Raw genomic sequence first — 13,151 nt, 5'->3', positions numbered from 1 at the left:
TGAAAATAAAGAAAAAAGGCTACAAAACGATGTTTTTCAGTCAGTTTGCGGTAGTCACCCTGCCAAACTGCTATAAAGCCGGGTATGCGACTACAGGGTGACTACCACAAACTGACTATACTCCCATACCCGGCTTTATAGAAGTTTGGCAGGGTGACTACCGCAAACTGACTAGTCGCATACCCGGCTTTATAGAAGTTTGGTGCTCCGTGTGTGTCACATTATGTAATGCATATTGAAATATTAGCAACTGTGCCTTGTATTATCCTTGGCCATTTTAAGGGCTATTGTCTGTCTGCTTGTGCCTCTCAAATTTAACTGCGGGACCAGACCGGCATTTCTATACTGAAGTTTAGTAGACGCGTACCCCGTCACTTTTGTTTAGGTTCTGTACTCACGCCTCTTTGTTTTGGTATGCCCTTAACCCAGCCCATTATGATGATTTTGTTCATATATATCGTGTCAAAAGCCCAAATCGAGAGAGTGTGTACGGTGGTACAATCTTTTTCTTGCGACTGTTTGGACGGGAGTACATCGGACGTCGCAAGTAAAATTGTACAGGTGTGTACGCGCGTGATCGGCTGTTGTTTGTGGACGGTCCGACGGGAGTACAGTCGGCCAAACGGTTGGATTGTATATATGTGTACCCAGCTTTACACTAATATAAGAGACACTACCTAATAGCTTAAGCAGAACAATGTAGTAAATGTGAGCCCAGTTATACTGTGTCAAATAGAAGAACAAAAGTCTGTTATCTTCTTGATATATAAGAGTCAATGGAAAGGAGATAAGATTCTGACAGTTGGGTGATTGAGCTGTTTGAACTTTTAAACAAGCTACGATAAGCCAGCAAACACACTGTTATAGTTGGGTCTTGTCAGGTGAGGGATGATATAAACCATAGTAAGAATACCAGAAACTGCTCTCATAAATGAAGGGTTCGGGATTTGTGGGCAGAACCTGCCAGAGATTTATTAAATCTAAAAAATAATTTTATTTTTCTGTAAATGGGGCCTACACACGTAGCGATTTCGGTCAGCTCTCATCTGTGATTTCCCTTGAGCTTCCCGCAATCAAGATCGCTCAGAAAGTGTCAGCGATGTGCACCAGTGACGGAGTGTTCTGATAGCGTAGATCGCTTATCGCTGGTTTCACAAAACACGGGCGATGTGCAGTCTCTTGCTAAACGGTCTGACTAGATTTATACCGCATGTATGATCTTCATCTCCCGACCAGTTGGTCCAGCAGTCCAGACTCCCGGTAGGCCAAAGCACATGTTAGGCCACTGGTCAGCCAGTGACCTTTTTTTATTTATTTTTTTAACGTGTGTCCCTGCCCAAAGTAGTGGCCCCGTCCCCTCCTGTCTTCCACACTGGTTCACATTGCAGAGTATCAGATGCTGCAAATACTCATCTAATAAGCAAATAAGGTGGCCGCCTATCTGTAACCACTGTAACATCTGTTAAAGGAGTGGGTGCTATCCAGTGATGTAACGATTTATAGGGTGTTTCTGGCAGTGACGTGCGGTGAGGTTAGTGTCAGGTGAGGCAACTGCTTTTGGAGACAGTGGGGACAGTGACAGTGGGCGATGCGGGAACAGTGACAGCAGGGCGACGAAGGACAGTGACAGCAGGGGGGACGTGGGGACAGTAACAGTGTTGGATCACAGGGACAGTGACAGCGGGGGGGGGGGGACGCAAGGACAGTGACAACAGGGGAATGCAAGGACAGTGACACTAGGGAGACACAGGACAGTGACAGGTGGGGGGATGTGGGGACAGTGACAGTGTGGGGACACGGGACAGTGACATCAGGGGGGATGTGGGGACAGTGACAGTGCAGGGACATGGGACAGTGACAGTGGGGGGGATGTGGGGACCTTTCGGTGTAAAGTAAAAAAAAAAACAGGCACTCACCTAGTTCCATTCATAGTATTGCGCAGCTGTGTAGACCTGGTTACAAGCAGAGTGGATGCTATAGCCGCTGTGCGCCAGGGGATCAGAGCAGCCGGGAGCATACTCACGATGCCTCCTGACCGCAAGATATGTGCTATCACAGCACATCTATGAATCCGATCAGCAGCATTTCAACGGCACATAACATGCCTCCCCCTCCCCCCGCTGCACAGGACAAGTAAGAGCCGGACAGCCTCCACAGACACATCCCACAGCACGGCGCAAGGTGATCAAATCCCCCCTGGTCACCTCTGCACTGCTGGACAGCCAGCCTCCACACTAATCCCCCGCTGGTCTCCTACATGCTGCTACGTCCCAGGGCAGGGGCTCTGCCTACCTGCAGCAGCGCTGGCTGTTCTCTCTCCCCCCGCTCCAGGAGGTCACGCTCAACTGGAACAGCCCTCCCTACGACCCTGATCCTATCACATCTGTCTCAGTGATGTGGACTGACACATCCCTGTCACTGAGGCAGATGTGAAGGTGCCGCTTACCCATTATTTTTCAAAGGGCTTTTCAGCTTCTTTTTGTGCCCGCAATTAGCCCTGCCCCCCGCTGCTGACAGTTTTTCATTGTTAGTGGGAGGCACAGCTCCCGCTGCCTTCCAACCTCCCACACAGCATTTTCCCCATACACAAAAAAAAAATACTAAGATATTTATAACACAGTATATTTTATTTTATTTTATAAATGACAGGAGAGGCACTGCCTCCCCTGCCTCCCCAGACTGCACGTCCCTGGTTTCTGGCCTCCACTGGGGAGGGGATATGGTAATGAGTTGTTTGTCTGCTTGATGGATTTTTCGGGGTCTGTGCTCAGTCTCGGTGGGGTATTACTTTAAATGTAGAGGTTTGTCGTTTGTGAAAGGTCTGGAGGCCACTATACCAAACATATTGAGGAAAAAACAGCTTCCACACCGGTGTAGTGATGTATTCATCCCGCCTGTTTTAATGTTGTTCCGCCCACATTTGATTTTGTGCCGCACAAGTGAGGCCACTTTCAATTCCTGATCCAAGGAAGGAGTTATGTAGGTTGGTCATAATCCAAGAGCCAGAGGTAATTTCCAATCTGGTGATTCCCATTAGATGATCACTTCATTTTTGAAAGTCCTTGTACTGCAAATCATTTACAGACTGCTAGAATGAATTACATTGATTAAACTGATCCATGAGGAATATGGTATGGTAACAAGGGGTATTGATAACTGTTATCTCTGGAACACTAGCAACTCTCGGGTGCCCACACACTATAAAGATCCGTGATCTTAAAATTTATCTTAAGACTTCCCATTCGTGGACAAAAAATTTTGTTCACAGATTACAGTTTCACAAAGATTTATCTTAAGATTTCAGGATAATTTGAACCCCTTCGGTGGTATGTCCGGAAAATGTCTGGGCTGAGCTGCGCTGGGGGCGCATGCCACTGACATGTAGTTGTGTGCCGTTGTTGTTGCTCCCCCACATACACATCGCTCATCCCATTGGCGGCATGCTGCCCTCCCCCCACTGCTGCTCTACCTGTCGGACGCCTGAAATTGCAGTAATACCTGAGCACTCGAGTGTGCCGGAATACCCAAGTGCCTGAACAGCCGACCATTCAAACGCACCCGAACGCAATCGAACACCCAAATACCAGAGCACCCAAACACCTTAGCGCGCCTGAACTCAACCAAGCACACAAATGTGGCCAAACGCATGTGGGAAACCAACTCCCGAGTACATGTCTGTGCGAATGTGTCCAAGCAAACTGTACCGAGAATTGTGCACGCACCCAAATACCAAGGGACCGAACTTGCTGAGCACAACAAAAGTTGCTGAAATACCCATGGTATGGTTAATATGAAGGTGAGGGGGGTGTAGGCTAGGTATACTTACCCAGCCCGTCAACATCGTTTAACAGGATTCTGCTGTTGGTCTTTCACCGCAGGCATCCCAACCGCCGTTAATGTGTACTGATCCCTATATAATGGCAAGACGCTTTAAAAAAATATATATATATTTTTTTTATTTATTTCTTTATTTAAAAAAAATATTTTTCCACAAATGACAAAAGAGTAAGATCTCTACATAGATAGAACCATAAAACACATATTTGTGATATAAAACATAGATCACATATCGTGTAACCACACGATGGGGTCCCAACATCATTACAACTGTCAAGAAGGCTCAGCAGCGGTTGTTCTTCCTGAGGCAACTCAAGAAATTCAACATCCCGCAGGAGCTGCTGCTCATCTTCTACACTGCCATAGTAGAGTCTGTCCTTTGCTCCTCGATCACAATCTGGTTCGGAGGAGCAAACGAGAATGACAGACGAAAGTTGCAAAGAGTGGTGAGGATGGCAGAAAAGATCATTGGGGCGGAGCTCCCCACTGTCCAAGAACTATACCTAGCCAGGGTCAATAAGCGTGCAGGAAAGATCTTGGCGGACAAGCTACACCCTGGCTACAACCTGTTTGAACCCCTTCCGTCAGGCAGACGTTTTAGGTCCATCCCAGCAAAGACGACAAGAACTACAAAAGGCTTCTTCCCAATAGCTGTCCACCAACTAAACCGTATTGAACGTACCAAATACTAAATACTAACTCGAACTGTTCTAGATATATGTGAAATGTATGTGATGTATGTTTATGCCTCTCTTCCCACCCCCTTTGTGTTCCCTGATTGATGCTGCACTGTTACCACAAAAAATTCCAAGCATACGCAAAAGTATACCTGGCCAATAAAGATGATTCTGATTCTGATTCTGATTACCTTAAACAGCAGAAATATAGAATCAACAAAAAAGAAGAGAAAAAGAGAGAAAAGGGCGATGGGGATAAAATAAGGGGACAGAATGGAGGGTGTGATGCTTCTCATAACATGGACCGTATATCAGTGTGAGGAGCTTTCTAACCAGGACTGCAGCAAACCGGGACAGAGAGCAGGTGTAGATAACATTGAGACACTTTTTAAACACAAGTACAGTATATAGAACTGGAAAAAGTATATTTATTAAGGACTTTGTCTAATATAAACCAAGGTACAGCAGTTCATAGCACTGTCCAAGGTTTGAATATCACATCTCTATAGATGGCGGTGTAACATTATGGATCAATGTCCTGGATAGGGGACCAACATGAACTCCCAAATGCAGAATTTGAAATTCAGTGCATTTTAAAGATTTGTGTTTGTAGACATATCTATACAGTACTATTTTTCTGAAGAAAAAAAAAATGTATATATATATATATATATATATATATATATATATATATATATATATATATATATATATACACACTGGTCTGGGGGACGGCAGCACTCGGAAAGAAATATACCAGGCTTATGTGGTGAGCCAACGTTTCAAGGCCTAGAGGCCCCTTTATCAAGGTGATACTCACCTTGATAAAGGGGCCTCTAGGTTTTACTCACCTTGGCAAAGGGGCCTCTAGGCTTACCTTGATACTCACCTTGATAAAGGGGCCTCTAGGCTTTGAAACGTTGGCTCACTACATAAGCCTGGTATATTTCTTTCCGAGTGCTGCCGTCCCCCAGACCAGCATACATTGTCAGTATCCCCGACCTCCGGAGGGCACCGGCTTGCATTTTGTCATCCTGCTTGTTGTATCCCATTGGAGTGCCGCCCCAGCAGACCTACATATATACATATATATATATATATCATACTTGCTGACTTTTTTTTCTCCTCTCCGGGAGAAGCCCCGAGAGGAGACCAGACAGTAGCAATTTGCGTCATTTTAGCTCCGCCCCTCGCCACAGACCCGCGACGTGGCTGATGCGGGAGACTTGCCTACCTTCCTGGGGTGTCGGGAGGGGACCCGAATTTTGTGAGCCTCCTGGCAATTCCGGGAGGTTAGACAAGCCTGATGTATACAGATGGAGCCTTCCTCAACTAGCTTTCTATCGATAGCTATATATATATATATATAAAATATATATATATATATATATATATAATTTTTTTTTTTTTCTCCGGATGATGTCAGATTTAATTACTGGTTCAGGGACTGAGTTCCTTCTGAAAAATAGCACTGTATATATACAATATATTATATATTATTTAAAGTAAATATAGGTACTGTATTTATAGTGTATTATAATGTCATTTTTTTGTCTGTTTACACCTATTCCCTGACACCATTGATGTAGATAGATTGGTGCAGAACACTTCTACTGTCATCCTCTCATGTAGGTGTGGGGTCGGTGAGGGGGGTGTTCCTGCAAATGGCCTGAGCTATCAGCACGTATGGCCAGTATAACGTAATAGCAGTCACCTAGGTAACACTCATCCTAGCAGCAGCAGCAGCAGCAGCAGCGTCCCATGCATCATTCATGTGGTGGTACTCTGCTGCACCACACGCACCGACCCCTGCTGCTGCTGCTGCTGTCAGTGCCAGGGCTCTCCTGCTGACGTCACTTCCGCCCGGGCGCGTGCTCCCCCCCAGGATCATAATAATAACAACAACAACAGTGAGAAGGAATAGGAGAGCGCTGACTGGCCGCCCGGCCAGCCAATCAGCTGACAGAGTGGACTCGGGAGCGCGCTCTCGTGATGTGATGGAGGGGGTCTAGCAGCTCCTGGCCGCTGTGTGTGTGCACGGATCCGGGGGGTTGTTAATAAAGAATTTCTTATTCAATCGGGGGAAGAAAAAAAAGACTTGGCTCGTCTCGTTCTCTCCCCAGCAGCGGTTCCTCAGCCAGCGCCGGCCAGTCAGCAGCAGCAGCAGCACACGGGTGGCGAGAGGAGGACAGAGATGTGACCGGGGGGACCCGGCTTCTGTCCTCCGCCCAGGCGACATCTCTCTCCTGCACAGGACGAGGTCCAGGAGGCGGCGGCGGCCATGGCAGATAAGGGCAGGCTGAGCTTCCCCGGGGCACTGAACAGGCCAGTGCCCATGAACTTGTTTGCCACCTGGGAGATAGACGGCTCCAGCCCCAGCTGTGTTCCCAGGTAATGGCGCAGGGGCCATGGGTCGTGTCATGGGCACAGTGTTTGTTGTTCCTGCCACTCTGATACTTAAGAGGTTTTAGCCCTGGAGAGAAATAAAGTACCTGCCAGTTGGCTCCTAACTGTCATGTTACTGGCTGGTACTTTATCTCTCTCCAATGCTTTGTACATAGTGTCAAACTTCTCAGCATCTGTTCAGTGGGGGGGGTAGATTATATTTAAAGCGAAGCGGTTGTGCCAAAATTGTTGGGTCATTCAATTAGGGGCGGTTTTCTCCTCCGCTGGTAAGTGCGGCTGTATTCTGCAAACGGGGTACCACCAGATTGTGGTAAGAGAGGGGGTGAGGGTGCTGGTGTTTACACGATGTTGCTACGGCAACTCGCACCCTTTTGCTCCTGTGCTGTTATGGAACAACATATTTGTCCATCGCGTTGAATTGAATAACCCCGTTGCCGATATAGTCAACATTGAGCTGCATGTTCAGACAGTGAATGTACACACCAGACAATATATCATCTAGTAGCAGGCATGTCCAAACTATGTCCCTCCAGCTGGTGTGAAACTACAAGTCCCATCATGCCTTGGCACAGTTTTGCTATTTGGGAATGCTAAAACTATGGCAATGCATGCTGGGATGTTTAGTTTCACAACAGCTGGAGGGCCGCAGTTTGAACATGCCTGTGTGTACGCACCTTTTGGTCCAATGTTTTCAATGTGGTTGAGAAAATGACAGGAGATGGTTAGTACTTTATCTCCACTGACAGTATCTCTCTTCTAGGAAGGTAAGAGGGTCCTGCTTGCAAACTTTGGGGAATTTACTAAGATGGGAGTTATATTTTACATGGGATGTTGCTATGGCCAACCAATCAAATACTATCTATTATCTTGTAGACGATGCTAAATAAATAAGTAGGTTCTGCTTGGTTGCCCATAGCAACATCCCATGTGACATAGAACTCCCATGTAAATACATATCCCCCCTTACACTCTATGGGGGGTATTTAATCCTGTCCGATGGCCGAACTTCTTGGCCAGACGAAAAATCGGTAATAATTCGCTGATCAGTATTCAATCACGTTTTTGAGTACATTTTCGATGATGATATTTCACCTTTTTGGGGGGGGGGGGGGGGGATTTTGGTGTGAATCGGCATGGGTGAAAACCGCTGCAAATACGCGAAAACCACATAAATTTGCCGATCCACATGGTTTTTGCAGATGCATGCGAAAAATTAGTCCGGGATTGAAAACCGCCCAGATATGGAAGATTTCCCTGTATAACGACAGTGTGTGCGCAGGACCCTTATTACTTCTATCTGTCTGCTATCCTCAGTCTTGGTACTGTGTGTTACTTTTTTGTTCTTACTTGTGAATTGCAATAGGATATGCTTGGTGCTATATATGCAAATGCTAATAATATTAATACTCCCTTTCGATCCAGTGGTAGGAAGAGGTAAATTAAGATGTGTTGACGACAAACTCATGGAAGTCCAGGCTGTCTCGTGTTACAGCCACCAATTAGTATGTAACATGTTATCCATAGTGGAGCAGAGGGATATTTGATCAGTCTGTAGCTGACAATGATGGTTTATACCAGGCTTTCCCAACCACGGTCCTCAAGGCACACCAACAGTGCAGGTTTTAGTGATATCCAGGCTTGAGCACAGGTGACTTAATTAGTACCTGAGTGATTCTGATTAAACCATCTGTGCTGAAGCCTGGATATCACTAAAGGAGCCCATACTCGCTCCGTTTTGTACTATGCGATGCGCGCTCCCGCGCATCACATAGTACAGTACAAAAAGTATGTGCTGCACATACTTTTTGTACTAGGTACACATCGTATCGTATGGCAGTGCATGCACAAGGGATGCGATCCGATACGATGTGTGCTGTTTCAGCACAGAACGGATCCGTAAAACGGACCGTGTATGGGGGGCTTTAAACCTGCACTGTTGGTGTGCCTTGAGGACCGTGGTTGGGAAAGCCTGGTTTATACAATACCATTCTGCTGTTACGAATAATTGTCATAATACTACTTGCTGCCTCCTTTTGTTAACATACTTCTTTTTGTATATTTTATTTTAATATATGATATATATGGGATATCAGTTTGTCACTGAATAAGTTAGAGGATATCTAAAGAATGTTCAGTGTCACATATGTCACCATATGAATACCAAGTACCACCCAGTATTCTAGTGTTTTTCTAGTTTCATCACTGGTGTTATACCTATGCATCTGTGAGTAGCTAGGAGTTCTGCTCAGTACACACCAGAATGATACACATCGTGAGCGGGTCGTAAGACAATCGTACCATCCGCTCACGATAAGGTAGAGCCTACGACCTGCTCAGGAACTGCATGCGATCTGATCGCGACCCGTACCCACTTGAATGGTCGTTTTTCAGATCCTACCTGCTGCAGGTGGGATCTGAGAAACAACCTAACAATCCCTGGGGCCATGGATCGTATCTGAAATGGCCCTAAACATGCCCAATTTAGTTACAATCGGTCGAGATTGCATCTAAATTGGGTCATTTTGGGACAAATCGTTCTGGTGTGTACCCCACATTAGAAGCTATACAGCGTTTTAGTAAGCCTGATCTCGTAACCAATGACTGGAATGAGGTTGCAGATGTAATACATGTCCCAGCTATGTAAAAGTGCTTCTGTTATATTGCAGTGCTGGAGGCACATCAGTGTAAGTAAAGGCATTCGGCAGGATGTTTTCTTAGGTGTTGTCACTCTGGAGAGCTTATGTTTACAGAGGAAGATGGCAAACATAATTGTCGTAGCACAACAAACGCAGGTTGTAAACTGGGTACCGCTCTAATTATTTTCTTTTTCTAGAATTGCCTTTTGTGTGTATATATACACGCTAAAAAAACAAACAAATAGATATATAAATATTTACCGTTCTAACCCTTTAATCTTGGGACACACATTGATTACACAGGTTCTGTGGCTGATTAAAACCAGGTGAAATGCAGGCTTGAAGTTGACCTGTCACGGAAGCTGTGTAATTTCTGAGTGTTCTGTTTAAAGGGATATCATGGTAAATCTATGGATGGGATTTTTTCTTTTTTTGTTTTCTTAATTAGAAGTTGCCATTTTAGTAAAAAAAAAAAAAAACAATACAGTTTCCCAAACTAGGCACCCTTAAGGGGCATGGATGTTTAGGTAAACCTAACTAAAGGCCCCCATACACTAGCCGATTTTGATCAGATTTCGGCCAGATCAGTCGGATCTGGCCGAAATCGGACCAAAATCGGCTAGTTTTGATGTCCCCTCAGATCCGATGCGCGTTCCCCAGCGCACCGGAGCTGCGTCGGGTGGTCGGACCTGCTGCACGTCCGACCACCCGACTTGGGACCTAGTGGGGCGGCGCGGCGGTGGAGGGAGCAGGGGGGGGGGGCTGGGGACGCTGTGGGGGACACAGGCGGCATAGAGCCGGGCAGGGGGAGCCGGGAGCTGTCAGTACTGAATAAAAAAAAAAGGTACTCTTTACCTAGAACGGCGCCCACAATGGTAAGCCCATACAATGAATGGGCGGCCTGTGATTGGCTGAGCGCTCTCTCAGCCAGTCAGCAATTGGCTGAGAGAGCGCTCAGCCAATCACAGGCTGCCCATTCATTGTATAGGCTTTTTTTTCTAGCACTGACAGCTCCCGGCTCCCTCTGCCCGGCTCTATGCCGCCTGTGTCCCCCGCAGCGTCCCCAGCCCCCCCTGCTCCCACCAGCAGCCCTGCTCTGTAGCCCCCCCCCCCCCCCTGCTCCCCGGGTTTTTTACATGTGATAAATCGAGACGATTTATCACATGTAAAAAATGGCACATCAAGTGCCAATCTAATCAAGCTCCCCCGGGGAGCAGCCGGGGAAGTCGGGGGCGACTTGTCCTAAGGACAAGTCGCCCTAGTGTATGGGGGCCTTAAGGACCACACATGGTAAAAGGTTAAAAGGTTGACACAAGCATTTTAGGTCGACCTTGGGAAGGTTGACAGTCAAAAGGTCTACATAGGGTTTAATGGGGGTTTTTTTTTGTCCCGAATGTCAACAAGGTCGGCATGGACCCCGAAAAAGTGCTCCCCATCCCCTCACATGGCTTGCCATGCTTCGGGCACTGTTATATTCTCCATTCACGCCCTATTGGATGGTAGGGCATGAAATACTGCCTGTCAGCACATGTTCGCTCAAAAAAAAAAAAAATAAGGGGGGGGGGGTGAAGACCCCATGTTGACCTTTTGACCCTGTTGACCTTTTTCAGGTGTCGACCTTCAGTACATTGTTGGTGCTCCTTTTACATATGATGTATTGCATACGATCCCATTCACCGCTACAGGATACAGCAAATCATGGTGGCAGCCATATCAGTTTCTGGATACAATCCAATGCGCGCAGTTCAGTTAGTATCCATGCTTGTGCCCAGATGGTATAATCAAACTGAGGTATCAAATTAATCAGGTCATCTGTGCTTCAACATGGGTTCCCTCAATGGTGCCCACACACGGTAAGATGTGTGATTTGAGCCTATAAAATGTGTGCTATGCTATTTGGACTGTACACACTGTGTGATTTGTAATAGTATGTAGTACAGTAGCATTAGTGTAGTACAAAAATATCTGCGCGCACATACTATTTTGCCTTGCGATATGGACTACTGCAAACGCGCATCGCAAGGGAAAATAAACACTGTGCGATTTGTAGTGGACGCAAGGCGTTTTGAACTAAAAAGATTGAATCGCACGCGGTAATCGCACCGCGTCTGGGCACCATTATACTTGAACTGTTAAGGACCAAGTTTGGGAACCACTATAATAAAGGTGCATACACGCGGTGCGATTTGAGCTTCCAATTTTGACTATGTAGTGAAAATTGGAAGAAAAGTTAGCACAGATCGTACAGTGTGTATACAGATTGCAATGCCCAGACGCCCCCTTGGATTCGGCAACATGAGAAAAAATAAACTGAGCAAGCATATATTGTATACAGTCTGTGACTATACTAGATCACTAATCAGCCATAGTCAATATTGTATGATTCTCTGGGGACTTCAAGGGAAATCGCACATAGCCAAAATCTCACTGTGTGTATAAGAACACATGGAAGATAATATTGTAAAGCCACAAACATCCTGGCACTAGTCTAAAAGAATTAACGAAATAACAATAATACATCTACACTTCTGCGTGTAAGAGCACAAATTAAATATTGCAAATGAAAGATTGATGCTGTAAAAAGACATCTACAGCGGAAAAGATACTCGGATGACAAAAAAATGTCCAGTTTGAAATGATAATCTATATTGGGCAGTACGGACGGTGTAATGTTAGCATTATTGCCTCACAGCTCATGGGTTTGTTTGCCACCATGGCCCTAACTGTGTGGTGTTTGTATGTTCTCCCCGTGCTTACGTGGGTTCCTCACACAATCCAAAATATATACAGGTAGGTTAATTGGCTCCAAAAAAAATTAACCCTAGGATGTCTGTGTGTGCGCGTGTATATGTGGTAGGGAATATAGATTGTAAGCTCCACTGGGGCAGGGACTGATGTGAGTGTTCTGATATTCTCTGTACAGCGCTGCGGAATATGTGTGCGCTATATAAGTAATAAATAAAAAAAATAATCTATACATAAATAAAATGCAGAAAAAAATGAAATGAAGTATTTTATAGAGAGAGACAGGCTATCTTGAAGAAATGTTCACTTTCTGTATATAGAAGACTGGAAAATGTGGTTCTAGGTACAGAATATAAAGCATGTTTGCAGGTGTGGTGTGGAAATACATGTTAGTACATGTACTTAATAAAAAGCAGGTGTAGGAGAGACGGGCTGAGATATATTTAGATGCAGTTAATCAGACTCATGGACACAATCAGGTGCTTAGTATTAAGAGCAGTAGGGGTATTGTAAGAGTAACATCACTTTATTTTAATGACAAAATGGGGACACAGCACTGAGGACATGCGGGTGACACGGGCTCCTTTATAACCTGCTTAGCTGTAGCAATTGTTGTAATGATTAACATACTTTCATCCAACTGTCATGGGACATAACTTGTCTCTATAGCTGTGGAGATGCCATGATGAGATAAGGAAGATCCTGCAGATAGATGTAATATGATTTTTTCCTCTCCTTATCGAATGATTGACGGGCATATCCAGGATGTGTGTTAAGCTGTGAACACACGGTGCAATATGGTGGCCGAGCGGCCATATTACCAGTGATTTGTTTGTGCTGCAGCGATAAA

The sequence above is a fragment of the Crinia signifera genome, chromosome 12 (genome assembly GCF_055691185.1).
Source record: "Crinia signifera chromosome 12, ASM5569118v1, whole genome shotgun sequence".
Lineage (NCBI taxonomy): Eukaryota > Metazoa > Chordata > Amphibia > Anura > Myobatrachidae > Crinia > Crinia signifera.
The sequence above is the reverse complement of the archived record's forward strand: the minus strand, read 5'-3'. Positions refer to the sequence as shown.